The 9879-nt window shown below is 43.4% G+C and overlaps 1 pseudogene; it reads right to left on the bottom strand.

The window, feature by feature from the left end:
• Positions 1-644: 644 nt before the first annotated feature.
• LOC129682289 (ras-related protein Rab-14-like) lies at positions 645-1387 on the bottom strand (annotated as a pseudogene).
• Positions 1388-9879: the final 8492 nt, after the last annotated feature.

Consider the following 9879-nt stretch of genomic DNA (forward strand, 5'->3'; position numbering starts at 1 on the left):
CTGACACCCCTCCTCCAACAAGGCCACACGTCCTGATAGTGTCATGGGTCCTCAGGTTGTGTGGCCCCCGAGGCTTCTCCTAGAGTTGCAGATGGCTTTGTCACTGTGTCCTTGGACAATTATCTACCTGTATATTCATGTCCCTGTATGCCTCCATTTTTTTATGGATGCTCTCAAACCCCCAGGGTCTAACTGGGCCTTGGCTGTGTAGTAAAAGGGGGTCTGAAAGGGGGAAATGCTAGATGCAACCATTTGCAGGGGCGAAGTTAGAAGCTTGGGAGTGAGAAAGCTTCTGCAACTGGATGGTTACATGCTGACCTGCAGGCTGTTTGCTGAAGGTGAGGCCGGCTTTGGGAGGCAAGCCGTCTCCGCAGACATGCCTTTCTGGGCTGATAACCCCTGAGTGCTGTCAGCTTCACTTGCTTGTTTGGTTTTTTTCTTATTGGATACCACGCAGAAGAGATTTATTACTCTGCCTGCCTTTGATGACCTGATTACATCTAGTTGTTTGGCAGTTTAGTATTGTCAAACTGGTTTTTTTTTTTTTTTTTTTTACAAGAGTTGGTTTTTTTCCTTTCTTTTTCTTTTTTTTTCTAATGAAACCCAGTAAGATATACAGAAGCCAAGGAGGCAGTAAAAAGTACCGCTTCCAACAGACAGAGGTGAAAGGTCGAGTGAGGGGCCAGAGCCAAGAGGTCCCTAGCAGCCACAGCCTTCTCTGTGGGGCTGAGCGTTCGTGCTGTACCCAGGGCTCGGCAGCCTGCAGAGGCAGGTTTCCATCCTGAACGTGCTGATACATTTTCTTGGCAGCCTCGAGAAAAGCATCTCCATTCTCCCCTGTTTTCGCCCTTGCTTCAAAGAATGCTAAGCGGTTTCCCTCGGCAAACTGTTTGGCTTCTTCATAGGTAACGTCTCCCTGTGCTTCCAAATCTGCTTTGTTTGCTATGACAATCATTACGGTGTTTGGTGAGAGTCCTTGTGTCTGTCAACTGACTGCTTACGTAGCTACGTGTACTTCTCCTGGTGATGTCATACACAGTGAGAGCACCCCCGGCTCCTCTACAGTGGCTCATTGTAACAGCTCTGAACCGCTCCTGTCCTGCTGTATCCCAAATCTGCACTCTGATTTTTTTTTTTGACCACTAATTTCAATTATTTTTTTACCAAATTCAACACCAATTGTGTGAGGACAATCAGCCATGAATTTTTTTTTCCTGTAAGTTGATGGAGCAAGCAAGATTCTCATTCTCTACTCCCATACCCCAGTGAACTATTCTTAAATATGTAGGGGTGGTTCTATGGTGCAGTTGCCATGGTGGCACTGGGGGGTTGCTGGTGGCTGGGCAGCTTTCCGGACGGGAGGGGGACGTCAGGGCGAGGAAGCGGAGTGCGGGAGGGAGGGAGGCGAAAGGAGAGCAGCTTTTTTTGTTGTTTATTTTTCCAGACAGGGTTTCTCTGTGAAATAGCCCTGGCTGTCCTGGACTCCCAGAGTCCTGGGATTGAAGCCGTGCACTACCATGCCCAAGTCAGCTTTAATCTCACAGGAACCCTGTTTTTATGACCAAAGGCAGATAGGCACATTACAACACAGTCAGGAACAGAGAGAAATAGCCACAGGGCGGTGATGGTGCGCCTTTCACAGAATTTGGGAGGCAAAGGCAAGAAGATCTGTGAGATTGAGGCCAGTCTGGTCCACAAAGAAGGCTGCAGAGATAAACAGAGAATACATGTCTGGAAAAAAAAAAAAAAAAGAACAATGAGAAACGAGCACATAGGTCAGATGCTGCTTGTTTGCTGTCATCTCTCTTCTCCTGCCTTACATCTTCCTGGGGCCCCTGGATAGGGGGTGGTTCTGCCCAGACTCCAATTAATGACTAAGACCATTCTCCCACAGACATTCCCAAGCACCTACCTGGTCTAATTCAACAACTGAGACTCTCTTTCTAGGTAATTCTAGATTATATCAAGTTGAAAAAACTAACAAGCACATACCCTCAGAACTCTTCTCCGAAAACAGTGCAAGACAGGATCAACTAGATTCCATGTGTGAAGATTAGAAGAACAATCCTTTTAAAGTATTCGGGAAGACTGTCATGGTTATTTCTACCTTTCTGCAGCATGATATTGACACTCTCCCCTGAGCAGAAGGGCTACATGAATGGTGCTTCCTTTTTAATTTTAGCAGGCGAGAGTGACGCTGGTTTCTTCTGTGTGCATGTATGCTGTGTGAGAAAGAACAGACATGCTCAGGAGGTCAGAGGGCAGCTGACGTGTTGGTGCTCACATGCATCTTGTCTGAGACGGGACTGCTGAGTGGTTTACCACGGAACATACAAGGCTAGCTGGTTCAGGGACTTTCAGGGATTCTCCTCTCTCTCCTACCTCAGCACAGAAGCACTGGCTTTAGATGGCTTTGATGAATTTAAACTCACATCTTTGTGCTTGCATGCCAGGCACTTTCCACACTGACCCAGGTCACCGGCCCCGTTATGTTGAATTAATAGTTTTTTTTTTTTTTCTACTACCCATTCTAGTTTTCAAATAATTAGCACTATAACTGGGCAGATGTTGATCTATTCTAACCCAATTATGCTAGTCTGGCTACCTCCCAGCCTGGTGCCCTTTGCCTTCTCAGTCTTGCGTTGGCCCTTCTGCTGTAACTCTCTGTCCTCCTTGCGACAGACTCCCTTCCCCAAATGGGAACTGAAGTCCTGCCTCTCTGCCTAGCTATTGGCTAATCAGCTTCTTTATTAACCAATCAGAGATAATTGGGGAGCAGTGTTTACACAACATCGATACAGAAGAGTCTTTGTAGAAATGACAATACCCATGTCCAGACTGCAACCAGCACCAATCTCCAGCACAGAAATCAGCATCTGAACACACAGTGCACAAGACCATTCCTTGGTCCCACTATAAGATTGCCAAGACACAAACATAACATGCCTTCTGGCAGACTCATGTAGTATGCTTAACCTTGAAGCCCAGTCACTTACTGTGGCAGTAATAATTTCACAGAAAAGGTAAAGGTATAATGACTACACTTGATCCTACTACACTTATCATACTTGAAAGTAACAAACTAGCATCAAGTGTGAAATGCATTAAGTCTTCAGACACTCCTCTTAGCCTTCGGAACTTCTCACACGGTACCAATCAGGGCAGGCACGGATGCTCCACTGCCCAACCAAGTTACAGACCACGAGTAGATAAATAAAGTTTGAAGCCATTACATTTTGGAGCAGTTTGTTACACAGAAATAGGCCATTGAAGTACTTGACTTAGGTAGTGTTGGTATAATGTGTTTTTTTTAATGTATACACCTTACCCTTGTTCATTCAAATACTGATTTCTCCCCTACCCCACCCCCAACTCTCTGGTTTAAATCCAGATATTGCATTGTGATACTTATTCTAAGCATCCTGTCTCAACTCTTGTGTAACCAAGACAAAATAAAGCAATTAGACACAATGTTGAGCAGGGAGGAGCCAGAGGACAGGAAAGATAGACGGAGCTAGAGGGCAGGAAATGAGTGGGAGGTGAAAGGGGGCGAAGAGCTTGGAGAGCAGAGCTGAAGGAGAGATCTAGGAACGATGTGGAGAGATGGACTGGACCTAATAATATCACTAAAAGCAAGTATAATGGGTGAAATCTAAATGTTAGGAAACAGGAAAGAGGGGAGGATCCAGAAGGCGGTAGAGGAGTGGGAGGAGAAGGAGGAGAAGGGGAGAGAGAAGAGCTAGGAGAAAGAGCTGGAGGAAGATCTTGGAGGATGTGGAGCATGAACCAGACCTAAGATTTCACAAAAAGCAAGTATAATGTGGGGAATCTAAATGTTAGGAAACTGAGGGCTTGGAGGTTTAAGAGGGAGTAAATATTGCCCAGCATTGTGTTCTAGGTTAACTAAAAACCCAGTCTCTGTGTGGTGATTTGGTTATACAGCTGTTTAAGATTAGCAGCAGCTTTACTAGAAGATAAACCCATAGTAAATATTAATAGGCACTTACAACAAGGTAGTAATCACCAGGTTTCTCTGTTCATGAGGACTGGAAAGCAGTGTGAACATAAAAGGTATTACCCAACTGTCTTAGTTGGGGATTTTTTTTTTTTTTAATGAAGACCAAGGCAACTCTTATAAAAGAAAACATTTCGTTGGAGCTGGCTTGCAGTTTCAGAGGTTTAATCCATTATCATCATGGTGGGAAGCATGGCAGTGTCCAGGCAGACATGATGCTGGAGAAGGAGCTGAGAATTCTACATCTTCATCCACAGGCAGCAAGGAGGTGACTGGCTTCCACACTGGGCGTAGCTTGAACATATATATGAGCTCACAAAGCCCATCTCCACAGTGACACAATTCCTACAAGGCCACACCTGCGCCAACAAGGCCATATCTCCTAGTAGTGCCTTCTCTATGGGCCAAGCCTTCAAACACATGAGTCTACGGTCACTCCTGTTCAAAGCACCACACCAAGCCACATTTCTTCAGCCACGAGTGGATAATTCACTAGGTTCGGTAGAGTTAAAGAAATCTTACACTCAACCACTGGGTGATCACTTAGCTAGCTGATGGAGGAGTGACCTTCAGGAAGTCAAGTTCTTGGAATGGCGGTTAGAGAGATGGTTCAGTGGGCACTTTGCAGTGCCTGCTACTGCAAAGGATTCACTGCCCAGGACCCAAATGGTGGATGACAACCAGGTGCAACTACAGTCCCAGGGATCCAATGCCCTCCTCTGGCCTCTACAAGCTCTTTTTTTTAATTACTTATTTTTATTTTATGTGCATTTGTGTTTTGCCTGCATATATGTCTGTGTGAGGATGTCAGATCTTAAAGTTACAAGCAGTTGTGAGCTGCCATGTGGATGCTGGGAATTGAACCTGGGTCTTCTGGAAGACCACCTGGTGCTCTTAACCACTGAGCCATCTCTCCAATCCCTTGTGTCATGCATGTGGTGCACATAAACTATTGTAATCTCATATACATAAATTAAAAATAAACAAAACGTAAAGATTCTTGGAATGGGTATAGTGATACATACATTTTATCACAGCACTAGAGAGTTGTAGGCAGGTGGATCTCTGTGAGTTTGAGGCCAGCTTGGTCTATGTAGTGAATTCTAGGACAGCCAGGGCTACATAGTAAGACTCTGTCAGGGGAAAAAAAGACTTGGAATACAAAAAAAATTTTTTAAAGGCTATACCATGTAATGCCAGGATCATGGGGCCCTCAGACCACCAGAAGACAACTCGATGCAAGAGCAAGAGAGCTTTATTATGAGAGCGATTGAACTCGGGACCCAAGTCTCACTGACGCAGCAGTGAAGAAGTGGGACCCCGAGCTCTGAGTGAGCAGCATTTTTAAAGGGAAAGTCTGTGAGCAGGGGGTTTCCATGGCAGCAAGCAGGGGGGCACAAGCCTTGGTGTTACAGGATAGGGTAAAAGTTAGGAGGGCGAGGTAACCTTCTCTGAGGCACATAATCACAATTTCTAAGGCATATAATCACAATGGCTATTCTTCTAAACTATATCTGAAACACTGGGGAGAATTTTCCCACCCGATTCTCATTGATTATGGCCAGGGAGATTGTCTCTATTTTCTATAAAGTATTTATTCTGTAATATTTTCTGGAGGCGGTTGCTAGGAGAGTTAACTTTGTTTTCTGCCAAGTGTACATTCTGTGCTATTTCCTGGTACCTGAATTCAGCTCCCAGTCAAGATGGCTCTTAATTTCAAAATGGAGTTATAACCAGGCTAACTTAAATTCTTCAATCACACGCTATAAGAAATAGAGTACAGCATTAGTTTGGTATTTTAGCACAAAAATTAAAGTACTCAAGGTGTGTACGAAGTAGGGGGTGGGAATGTGATCAGATTCCAGAGTTTCTGTCATATATAATCCTAAACTTAATTTGGCTTAATTTTTTTTCAATTTACAATAGTGTGAAAGTGATATTCATTCAACAGAAATAGCAGTTATAATTTAGAATTTTGATCTATATCCAGACTAGGGTTGGCTAAAAAGATGGCTTAGCAATTCCGAGTGTACAATCTCTTCCAAAGGATCTGAGTTTGTTTACCAGCACTAGAGCTCTAGGGAATCTGATGCCCTCTTCTGGCCTCTGTACATACCTGCACTCATGTGCACATAACCACACATATACAGAAATAAAAACAAATGTATACAATTCTCATTTGTGCAGAGGCTGTGAGTATTAGTTACTAGGTATCTACACTCTCATATGATGTATCACAATTTTACTCCGGCACTGTGTTGCTGGTTGTGATGTTTTGTAGGTGTGGTGGTTTGAATAGGAATGGCCCCTGAGTCATGGTAGCGAACACCTGTAATCCCAGTCCTCAGGAGGGAAAGGCAGGTAGATCTTTGTGAGTTGGAGGCTAGCCTGGCCTACAGAGCAAGTCCAGGACAGCCAGGACTACACAGAGAAACCCTGTCTCAAAAAAATAAATGGCCCCCATGGCCACTATAGGCTCATATACTTTAAACTTAGTCACCAGAAAGTAGAATGCTTTGAAGATTAAAAGGGTTAGGTGGTGTGGCCATGTTGGAGGAAGTGTGTTATTGGAGGAGGGCTTTGACATTTCCAAAGCCCATGTCAGACCTTGGCTCTCTCTTCTCGCTCTCTTTCTCTCTCCTCCCCCCTCTCTCTTTCTCTGCTTACAGACCAGGATGCAGCTCTCAGTTACTGCTCCAGCCCCTACCTGATTGCCACCATGCTTCCCAAGATGTATTATATCAGAATGAAACGAGGGCAGAAGAGAGATGGAAAATAAAGGGGGCATGGGAAAAGAAAGATGTTCCTCACTGTGTAATGTGACATGGAGTCTGAACATTTTAACTACCACATCCTGCACAGTATAAGGGATTGACATAACTGGGGCAACAAGAAATAAAGAAATGACAGACACACACCCAGGAAAGCTGCCATCTGATGGGCCATGAGATCTAATGGAGAAGAGCCATCAACACAGAAAATGTGGGAAATCCATCAAAGATGACTACTCAGATGTGGATTTAAGCCCATACAAAGTCTTTATTAGCTGGCCAGAAACTACAGTTTGTGTTTGGGGTCCCAGTGTAGCCCAGCGTCTTTCTCAGAGTGAGGTTTCAAGCACCTAAGCCATATCCTGGATTGACATATTTCAGTTAACAAGAACAGTTAGCCAGAAGCAAAACTACAGAAGTCTAGATACAGGGTTTGTACATTTAGAGTTTGTTGGAACCATGAATTACGATAAATTCATAATTTTCATTTGGCACACTTAGTATAGTCTATGTGCAGTTTTATGGCCTAAATAGTACTTCTGTTGTTTAAAAGAAAGAAAGTATCGATCATTCAATTTTACCAATAAAGACTCAAGAGCCAGATACAGGAGTGAAAGCATGCTACTTCAGAGAGGCAGAAAAGGCACATAGATGGCCTCCCTACTCAGCTAAAGTCCCAGAAGGAAAAAGCTCTTTCTCCTTCTCCACATTGTCTTAAATACATTTCAACTCAATGTCCCTCCTTTCCATTCCTGTTCGTCTATCTGTCCTCCAGACTTACTCTCATTGTCTATAATTTTTTCCCATACTCATTTCCTGTCAGTCTGGTTGCTTGCTCTGCCTCTTAACATAGGATTAGCTTTATTCAATCCTGTTTACAGAAAGTTCTTGGATTAAAGGTGTGTGCTAGGGCTAAGCCACACCAAAAGTACTTATTTACAGTAAATAGAAAGCAGTAGGATCAAAGACTGAGCCATACTACAATTATAAACAGGTTTACACAATTCACAGTCTTGGGGTTCACAATTGGATCAAATATGCTGCAACATATATCCATCATGAAGTCAGCTGTGCTAAAAGGCCTGGAAGCCCATGAAGGTCTGGGATGGTGTTACATTCTATACTGGTCTTAGTGAATATTGTGCACACATCCTGCTGTAAAGAGGTGCAGTTGGTCCTAAGGACCATTAATTTGACTGAATTAACCCTTTGTTTTACATAATTGGCCACACATTTTAAGATGCAGAACCCCATTGTTAATCCAATACTGTTGGTATAATGTTTTTGTGGAATGTATACAATTTACCCTTGTTCATTCAAATGCTGATTTCTCTACCCGGCTGTCTGGTTTCAATCTGGACACTGCACTGTGATGCTTAGTCTAAGCATCACCTGTCTCAAGTTTGTGTAAACATGCCACCATTTGTTCTCTGTATTTTCAATAAAACAACCAGCCATTGCTGAGCAATGGAGAGAATAGGGTGGGATATCCTGGTCAGAGGGGAGGAGAAAGATGGAGTGGGAGGAGTTGGAAAGGAGAGATCCACAGGAAAGGACTTGGAACCGTGAGGAGGGAAGAACTGGACCTAAGATATGACTAAAAGCAAGTATAATGTGGGAAATCTGAATGGGAGGAAACTATGTGGGCTTGGAGGTTTAAGATGGAGTGACTATTGCTCAGCATTGTGCTCTAGGTTAATTAAATAAGTCCTAGTCTCTGTGTGGTGATTTGGTTATACAGCTGGTTTAGGAATAACCACTGTTTAACTAGGAGATAAATCAATAATAAATATTAATAATCGACAACACAGTACTGATGATGCCAGAGAAGTTAGCCAGGAGTACAAAGAGAGTAAACTGGTACCAATTATCTGCATTATGTTTGTTTTATTTTTTTTTTAACAATGGACTCTTTTTATTATTCTTCGTTGATTAGTATGGAAACAACAGGTTTTTCCTAAGGGAATAAATAGTCTACCTTATTTTATGAGAAGCACGTCTAAGTCCCTCTGGATTGTAGAATAACTTACACATTGTCTGTGAGAGATCCTTTCCTTCTGGGAGCAGTTTCTGTGCTCTGGATATGGAGCCTACTTCTTCCATATTCCAGCATATATAGACCAGCTGAGACATCCAGCCTTGTGGAACTGAGCAACTACTAGATTCTTGGACAGTCCACTCACAGCTAGCCATTGTTGGATTAGCTGGACTGTAGCCAGAGGGAACTGGCACCCTCTTCTAGCCCCTTCACACACCAGGTACAGAGAAGGTGCACTTACATACATGTGGGCAAGACACTTGGCATGGTTTGAACAAAAATGGCCAAATCTATATCTACACTGGATTCTTAGCATATTTTATTCTATTTTACTTTTCAAGACAGTGTTTCTCCATGTAGCCTTGACTGTCCGTGACTCACTTTGTAGACCAGGACAGTCTCAAACTCACAGGGATCTGCCTGCCTCTGCCTTCTGAGTGCTGGGATTAAAGGCATGAGCCACTACCACCCAGCTTTTTTTTTTTTTTTTTATGTGCCTTGGTGTTCTGCCTGCATGTCTGAATGAGTGTGTCAGATCCCCAGGAACAGGAGTTAACAGGCACTTGAGCTGCCATGTGGATGCTGGGAATTGAACCGTCCTCTGGAAAAGTAGCCAGTGCTCTTAACCACTGAGCTATCTCTCCAGCATTTCCCCTTTTTTTCCTTTGAGAAAGGATCTCTATGCAGCCAAAGTTAGACTTCAAGTCACAATATAGCCAGGTTTGTCTCCAACTTTTGATCCTCCTGCCTCAGGTTTCCAAGTACTAGAATTCAGGCATGTACTACTACACCCAACTCTAAAACATTCTATTTATTTATTTATTTATTTATTTATTTATTTATGTATTTATATGTGCATTGGGGGTGTTTTGCCTGTATGTCTGTGTGAGGGTGCCATATTCCCTGGAGCTGGAGCTACAGTTAGTTTTGAGTTGCCATGGGGGTACTGGGAATTAAACCCGTGTCTTCTGGAAGAGCAGCCAGTGCTCTTAATTATTGAGCCATCTCCCCCCCAGCTCCCTAAAACATAACCTTAATGTTATAACTCAATACTT

This window comes from Psammomys obesus, unplaced genomic scaffold, assembly GCF_907164565.1.
Source record: "Psammomys obesus unplaced genomic scaffold, mPsaObe1.curated_primary_1811, whole genome shotgun sequence".
Lineage (NCBI taxonomy): Eukaryota > Metazoa > Chordata > Mammalia > Rodentia > Muridae > Psammomys > Psammomys obesus.